At 43.0% G+C, this 9,095-nt stretch overlaps 1 non-coding gene across 1 annotated transcript; it reads right to left on the reverse strand.

Moving 5' to 3' along the window:
• Nucleotides 1–482: 482 nt before the first annotated feature.
• On the reverse strand, nt 483–586 carry LOC125917760 (U6 spliceosomal RNA). Its single transcript, XR_007456285.1, has one exon. It is a non-coding gene; the product is annotated as a U6 spliceosomal RNA (small nuclear RNA).
• Nucleotides 587–9,095: the final 8,509 nt, after the last annotated feature.

Below are 9,095 nucleotides of genomic sequence, written 5' to 3' on the forward strand. Positions count from 1 at the left end.
GTCAGTAGATCTGGATTTGGACCTGGCTGCTTGGCATTGGGATTCCACATGTTCAGGTGTTTCCTCCAGCCTTTACACACACCACCACCCGGGCTTGACTCACCCTGCCTCTCACCTCAAGTTCTTTTTCCTAAAAATAAAACAAATCTAGTGAGATAATTTGCATGTCACCGAGTTCACCCATTCAAGTATACAACCCAGCAGTCTGTAGTATATTTACGGAGTTGTGCAAACATCATCATGATCGAATCGACAACATTTCCATCACCTGCGGAAAAAGCGCTGACCCACTAGCAGTCACGCCATTGCCCCTCTCTGCACTCACCCCTTTGTCACCACCGGTTCCTTCCTGTCTGCAGTGACTTCCCTCTTGCACACATTTCACAGGTGCTGAATCACAGAACAGGTGCCACTGTAAGCACTTCACTCACTGGCATTAAGAATGTGTGCATTGTTGCGGGAACATCAACACCACCATCTGTAAATATATGGATTGCTTCACTTGGTTGCTTGTCACTCTTGTGCAGCGACCATGCCGATCTATCTGTATGGTTCCAGTTTTAATGGCATCGGCTGTCAAAACAGTAATCACTTACTTTTCCTTAGTGGTTTATACAATAATTAAGGATTTCATTTTTTTAAATTTTTATCTTCCAATATCAATTCACCCCTTCCATGATTTATGTTATATATTTGTACATACTTCTTTTTGTTCAACAATTTAGCCAGTAGTTGCTGTATTCTGTTATGAAAAATAATACTGTGTGTTAATGAGACTGTTTTTCTGGTTTTGGTGTCATGCATTTTTGCTTTACCCTTGGAGAGGATGCAGGCTGTGTCTCCTTTCCCTGGTTCCTATTCCCTCGTGCCTGGTGGATGCCAAATGTTCTTGCCCCTCATTTCCCTTGACTGAGGTGTTTCCAGAGTCCCTTCCTGACTTTCTCACCCTCTGTGCCCACAGCTCTGCAACTGAGACCTCCTGTCTCCCTCTTGCTCTTCCTGGATGCATGTCCCGTGGTCAGGGCTCAGGTCTCCCCACATGCCGGCCTGTGTCTTCACATTCAAGGGACTTTCTCCTCTCATGCTGGTTCAGGCCACTAGTCGCCTTCCCTTTCTGTCTCCTGCAGCTTTTTCTGGAACTCACTTTTCTTCCCACTGATGCTCCTGACTTGTAGTGTGAGCACGGGAGTGAAGCCGCCAGGGTTTCCAGTCTGAGCGCTTATTTATTTGCTGATTTTCACTTCCGGGTTGTGCGAAGTTGCAACTCGGTCCATCTCATGCTTTACGGAAGGTGTGAATTTTGTGTAGTTTCCTCTGTCTTCTTAATTGTTGGTGTGTTTTTAACAGCTGTCATGGGTATTTCCAATTTCTTTGTTGGATATTACCTGAGCACCAGAATTTTCCATATTTTTAATATAAAAAATAATAACAAAAGAATACCTCCTAAAATGGTTGATGCAGATGTAAAAAATAAATTATTTTATTCCATACTTTATCTAATATCTAACATTGACATAAAAGGAAAAGTTATCAGAGCTAAGTGCTATGACCAATACACTTCATATTTCTCTTCAACTTCTTACGAATACAAAAAGAATGTAACTAAAAACAGCAGTAAAGTGTAATAAGAAAGAATAAGGTTTTTATTTGAGAAATGAAATATGTTATATAAAAGGCTCAGGGCATTTAAATTTAAAAATATTTTACTGAAAAAAACAATTCAGTAAAATCATCAGAAGTATGTAAAATAAAACGTATTACTTTAATAAAATTTTAAATAGAGTTTTACTTTTTTAAATCCCTCATTTTTTTTTACTCATGTCTTTAATTATTTAAGCAATTACTGTTCACATTTGGACTTCTTTTAAGTTAATTCTTCTGTTCTCTTTTTTATGTGTACTATTTTTTTCTATATTCATTTAGTTTTTCATAAGTTAAAAATAATGAAAATAGTCCTAATAAGATTACCAAAAAAAGTTAAAGTGCTGAATAAACATGTTGAGATGTGTGCAATTTGTATTTTAAAGGAAATTGTAAAATTCCCTGAAGTATATGAAAGCACATTTGAAAAAACTGGCGAATGTTTACTTTTGTCTTCAATAAGAAAACTAACCATAAACATGTTAACCTTTTTAGCTGGTGATCTCATTTCTATCTTCTATGTTTTACTTTGGAGTCTGGATAGAAGATACTTTCTAACTTCAAGGAAGTTGAGGGCAATCTGACTATGTATTGAAGACAGGGCAAGACATACCAATGAGTTACGGAGAGAATGTGGGAAGTGAAGGGTCGTGGAGTGTCTGAACTAGGGACACCCCGGAGGGAGTTTCATAAATCCATAGTGGGAGCCGTCAGCATGGCGTGTGCACCTGCAGCCACAGTCAGCTGGCAGATTTAGGGGGAGAAGAAGCATCCTGGTGGATTCCATGGGCGTGGGGAGGGGGCTAGTGAGGTGAGGAGACTAATCCTTGGTGGGTGATGAGGGACGGAGTATGGGGATAATGGTGACCCATGACTTGATGTAAGTGAGGAGGGACAAGGGGTATAAGGAAGTGAAGAAATCAGCAGGGAAAGGGAAAGAGAAAATGCAGTTTCTTTCCTATTCCAAAAACCCTCCCACTCACCTTCACCCTGGACAGGAGGGGGTGCTATCTCTCCCCCCCTGCCTCCTGCCTGGTCACCTTGACACCTTGGTTGTCATAATTGTCACAAAAAATTGGTTGTGATAAAAGTTGATCTATTAAAAACTAGATGACAGCAGGGTTCCCTCAGCCTCTCAGGAGGTGTGATTCTCTTCCAGAGACTTCCTGCAAACTTCAGAATATAGAATCATTTTTCTTATGCCCCAGAATCTGTTTCCCAAGAACTATCTGGACAGTAGATCCTCCAGAGAAACATTCTCCTCTTGTCGCTTATGTTCTAGGCTTTAGCCTTTTCCACTGAAAGTCATCACAGTGGACACCTGGGGACACAAGGGCTGTGGGATGGCTGTGGTGTGGGGGCAGGAGGGCTCTCCTGGAACAAGGCCAATGACCAAGCATCCCAGGTTGAGTCTCTGTCCCCGTGGGCAGCACAGTCCCCAACCATCTCTGGGCTCCAATCTGCAGCTGATACTGTTTGGTACATTGATTCTGGGAAAGCAGTCTCAGTGCTGCTCTCACAAGGCCAAGGCCCGTAAGAATGTGACATATAATCTCCCTCTGCTCTCAGGGCTGGAATGTCACTCCCTTAGTGACACCCTCAGGCAGGGAGGGGGAACCTTTACAGCGAACTTTTTTATTCCAACCCAGAGCTACAAGGCTTGTGACCTCAGGGACACAGTCCCCCTTATCTCCACCTCTCTACCACTCATATGTGAGTTCTTTGATGGGAACTTCCGGGTCCAGGTGACCTTGGTAATATCATCTTGTGCAAAGTGTCTGGTAATGTTTTTGACTTATTTTCTATTCAGGTTGTTTGTTTTCCTGTACCTTGTTTGTTTGAAAAGTTCATTGTATGGTTCCTTCCTTCCTTCCTTCCTTCTTTCTTTCCTTCCTTCCTTCCTCCCTCCCTCCCTCCCATCTATCCTTCCTCATTTCTTTCTTTCCTTCCTTCCTTCCTTCCTTTTTTCCTTCCTTCCTTCCTTCCTTCCTTCCTCCCTCCCTTCTTCCCTACTTCCTTCCATCCTTTTTTCTTTCTTTCCTTTCTCATACACATTTATTTGTGCATTTATTTTGTACTGCTCAACTGTACAGAAGTTTGACAATTGATCTGAAATAAATTCTGTTTCTGGTTTATTGGTTTTCACTATTAGATTTTATTTTTGTCATTACTCTGGAGAAATGGTACACATCTTCTCTTATAGTATAGACACTGAGTATCAGATTTTCCAGTCAGTCAGCTCATACTACATATGAGTCATGGGCCGGGTGCTCTCCATCTGCTACAATGCTCCTGAACCCTCTGTGATCTTCTCTCATAGTCATTGCCTTTGAAGTTGGCCAAATATGCCAGTGCTTCTAATAACTTGGGGAAAGGAAAGAAACTTTGCTCTGGAGCGACTACCAGCATTGGTAGAAAAAGTCCTTGTGAGGATTCCATCTGGAGGCCTGAGGAACACATGCCCTGAGCCCACACATGCCGGAAACCAGCTGCCAAACGGGAGATTTTGTTCAGATACAAGGGATTCAGGACAGAACCAAGGTGTTCAGGTCTCATTCCTCCCGTCTACTTGTCACCTCTACAGATATTCCACATAATCTGGCAGTGAGTTGGCTTCTGGCAGGTGCCTTGGGTGATTAACAATCTAGGATTATCTAAAAACAGACATTAAGCATGTAATGACCCAGACTGACCTATAAGTTCACCCATCATTACAGCTGGCGTGGGTTTCCCTTACAGATTCTCTTACATGTTACTGTTGTGCCAAATGTGTTGCAGCTGTTGTTTTGTGAGGGTCTCCTGATAGGTTCCCTCAATCCCAGGGGACAGGCCCTGGCCTCTAACATCGGTCTGTACATGAAAATACAATACTGGTGGGGAAAGTATTTTCTGCCCTTGCACCCTACTCTGGGTTTTAATGTACTTATTGGTATTTTCTTGGCAATTCGTAGTTTTCTTCTGATGCAGTGATGTATCTATTACCTTTCAGCCTATTTTAAAATTGCTCTGCACATTAGGACTGATATAAAAAGAACACTGTATATAAATAAAGTGTATCAATGGACCCTTGCCTTTATTACAGATTCTTCTTCCACTGCTGGATAAGGACCCCCATGGCCTGTTATCTCCAACAACCTGGGCCCCGATTCACTGTACTGGGAAATACCCTGCTTGCTTTTTTTCATTTCCTTAGACTCCCTGTTCCTCCTCACTTACTTTAAAATCACGGATCATCCTTATCATCATAATGTATTCTTTGTAACCACCGACATTAGTCTTGCCTGCCTCCCTAACAGCCCCCACAGAACCCACTATGCCACTTCCTCCCCAGCTGCTTGTGGCTGCAGGTGCACGTGGCCGTGCTGACTGTTCTCGCTCTGAATTTATGAGACTCCCTCTAGGGAGACCCTAGCTCAGCCACTCTGTGATCCTCCATTTCTCCCATCCTTCTCTGTAATCCATTGTTACGTCTTTCCCCGTCCACAGTACATAGTCAGACTTTTCTCAGTTTCCTTGAAGTTAGAATGTATCTCCCATCCAGACCCCAAATTGGAAACAGAAGCTAGAAGATAGTTGCAGGAGCTCACCTGTGAACTGTTACAATGCTTATATTTTGTTTTCTTCTTAAAGACCACAACAATATGTTCACCACTTTTTTCAAACGTGCTTTCACATTCTTCAGGGAGTTTTACAATTCCCCGTAATATACAGATTGCACACATCTCAGGATATTTGCTCTTACTGTAATAGCGCTCCCACTGGTCTTTTTTTAAGATTTAAAAACAATTTTTTACATTTATTTTCAGAGGCGGGGGAGGGGCAGAGAGAGGGAGAGAGAGAATCCCAAGCAGGCTCCACCCTGTCAGAACAGAGCCCAATGTGAAAACCATGAGATCACAAACCATGAGATCATGACCCGAGCCGAAATAAAGAGCCAGACGCTTAACCGAGCCACCCATGCACCCCAGCACTCCCACTATTCTTAAAATAAAACTTGCTTCAAGCTTATGCATTCTTCATTTGCTGACCAAAGTTTTTTGGCCTATAGCAGAACTATCCTACTTTCCTTCAGATTTGCAGACCACTGGCCTGAGGAGTGAAGGACCAAAAGCTCCCAGAGGATAAGTCAAACAGCAGATGTCAGTAAGTGTATGCAGAGTCATGTCTTCATATGGTTTATGGTCTGGGCACCTGCTTCTCCTGCACAGAGCCCCTACCATTTTGACACCTTCCCGTGGTGAACCCTCTGGCTTCACCTGGACAAGAAAGATGGGTTTTGAGACATCTGTCCATAGTCTTCCCAGGTTGCCGGCTTCCTTTCTCACCATCACTCGTCTCTCCAGCACTTATTTTTCAGTGACTATAGCAGAACCCGACTTTGGAACTGGTTCTTTGTCCAGTAACATTAGCACTTTTATTTTGTTCGTAATAACATTAAAATCATTTTCATTATTATTTTTTTGAGAGAGAGGAATGGAGAGAGAGAGAGAGCGACTGCAGGGGAGGGGCAGAGGGAGAAGGAGAGGGAGCATCTCAAGCAGGCTCCATGCCTGGCAACAGGCTGACCTGGGGCTCGATCTCACGACCGTGATCCTAACCTAAGATGAAATAAGCAGTCAGTCACTTAACAGATGAGTGACCCAGGCATCCCTTCATTATTTTTTTAAAAGTGTTAATGTTTATTGGGGCACCTGGGTGGCTCAGTCGGTTGAGCGTCCGACCTCGGCTCAGGTCATGATCTCATGTTCTGTGAGTTCGAGCCCCATGTCGGGCTCTGTGCTGACAGCTCAGAGCCTGGAGCCTGCTTTGGATTCTGTGTCTCCCTCTCTCTCTGCCCCTCGCCTGCTCATTCTCTCTCTCTCTCTCTCTCTCTCTCTCTCTGTCAAAAACAAATAAACATTAAAAAAAAATTTAAAAAGGTTTTAATGTTTATTTATTTTTGAGAGAGAGAGACAAACAGATACAGACACAGAGAGACAGAGTGCAAGTGGGGGAGGGGCATAGAGAGGTAGACACAGAATCTGAAACAGGCTCCAGGCTCTGAGCTGTCAGCACAGAGCCCAAGGCAAGGGTTCAAACTTGGGAATGATGAGATCATGACCTGAGCCAAAGTCGAATGTTTAATAACTGACTGAGCCACCTAGGAGTCCCATCCCTTCATTATTTTTAACTTATGAAAAAGTATCATTATTTAAAGATTATTGAAATAATTAATAGAAACTTTAATTTATATTTCTGATGACTTCACTGAATTTTCTTATCAGTGCAATATTTTTAATCTAAATACCTTGAGCTTTCTATAAGCAGAAAGTTTGGAGGTCCCTAGAACAAAACCAAAACAAAAGAAATATAAAGACAGAAAAAGAGGAGACAGCTTTCCTGACCCAAAAGCAATAATTTCAGCCCCCAGCTGTTTTCTGGAATCCATACCCTGCAGGCTCTACTTGCCCGGTACACATCTTGCAGAACCTTCTAGGAAGCGTTGGAACAAATAAATACAACAACCTGGTCATAGAAGATTTTAAGGAAACAAAGGGAATGCGAAAACTAAGTCTCTACGAGGTCAGGAAACAGTCTGACCACATCAGAGACAAAAACTCAGTGGTGTAACACCCAGTGTTGTTTCAAAAGTAAAGCTGACCTAAAGCACATTCTTGAGTTGTTTTTGCAGGGTTCAAACCGCGCCCCAAAGGGTTAATGAGGTTAGAACTGTCCCCAGCAGGACCTGCACTGACACCCCTTCTTTTTTCACAGGAAAGTCAACCTTCTGTTTCAGAGGCAAACAGCGGGACAGGCTTGGCAGCCTAGACCAGTTACATCCTCCACCAACTCCACCTGCTCAGATGGACCCCGGCGTGTCCTCCAGGGACCTCCGCCTCAGGATGATGTTCAATCTCCGCTCTCGGAGGAGCACAAGCTTCAGCTAACACCTCACAGGATACACACACAGGCCCGTGCTCTCAGGACCCCTGCACAACCTGGTGCCACCTTACGTGGGATGACAAAACTCCCTCTTCTGGGTCTCCATCCTAACCCTGAATCAAAGGAACCCACTCCCCTCCACTCAGGGAGTCACAACTTTGGAAGTTACTCCCCTGATCTCCTTATTGGCTGCAGATCAAGATTCCTTTGTGTGACATCTAGTGCAGCGTCTCCCCCTGTGACTCACCAAGGAGTGAACTCATGGTGGTTCTGTGACACTTGGACCTGATACATTTCATCCCTTAACAAGAAAACCTGGCTTATTCTCCCTACTCTACCTGTGGTTTTAGTCACATTTATTGAATGTATTAATAAGAAATTGCCAATACATATAAACTAAATATATTTGATCGTTTTTACTCCTTATATCAACGTTAGAATCCAGTAAAAAATAAAAACAGTAATTAATTTAAGAAGTATTCTTTAAAGGAGGTTCCCTTTTGATATGATTTTTTCACATTTAAACAAAATTTTCATGAGAATTTCCGGATAGCTGAGGTGAAATATCCATGACAGCTCTTAAAAACACCTGCATAATTAAGAAGGCAGAAGAAACTACACAAGACTCACACTCTTTTAACACATGAGACAGACCGTGCATCATCTTCACACAACATGGAAGTGAAATAAATGAGGAAGTAAATGCAAATGCAAAAGTAAATGCAGGGACCCTGGTGGCCTTGCTCGCACGCTCACACCACAAGTCATGAGCTTTAGTGGAAAGAGAAGTCAGTTCCAGAAACATCTGTGAAGAGAGAAGGAGAAAGTTAGCAGCGGCCTGAACCACCCTCAGAAGAGAGAGTCCCCTGAGTGTGAAGACACAGGACAGAGTGCGGGGAGACCTGACCCTGACCACAGGATGGGCATTCAGGGCGAGCAGGAGGGAGATAGGAGGTCTCAGATGCACTGTTGTGAGCAGATGGGCAAGAAAGTTGGGAGAGCAGCTCTGGAAACACCTCAGTGATGGGAAAAGAGGGGGAAGGAGACAGTAAGCACCTGCCAGCCACGAGGGATAAGAAAGAAGAGAAAAGAGAAACAGCCCACCTCCCTACCACAAGGAAAGCAAAAATGTATGATACAAAAACTAGAAAAATTGTCTAATAATCACATAATAATTTTCATGACAGAATGGAAGAGTCACTGGCTAAAGTTTTGAACAAAAATGGAATCTTCAAAAGTATACACAGTTTAAAAATGACAAGGGGTAACAGATATTGGAAAATAAAAATTAAAAAAATGAAATCTGTAATTACTTCATAGAGCGCTAAAGAAAAATAAATTATGCTTATTTAGACAGCCTCTTATTAAAATGGGAATCATCCAGATCAGTTAGCACAGCATCCATACAAGGGTGGTTTGCAAATAAGTGAAGAGGGGTCCATGCCATGGAGGATAGGCACCAGGTTCTGCTTCTGAGCACACAAGTGAGACACCTGCACAAACCTCTCGCTCCCCTCCTGGGACAGCAGAGT

This window comes from Panthera uncia, unplaced genomic scaffold (assembly GCF_023721935.1).
Source record: "Panthera uncia isolate 11264 unplaced genomic scaffold, Puncia_PCG_1.0 HiC_scaffold_2368, whole genome shotgun sequence".
Lineage (NCBI taxonomy): Eukaryota > Metazoa > Chordata > Mammalia > Carnivora > Felidae > Panthera > Panthera uncia.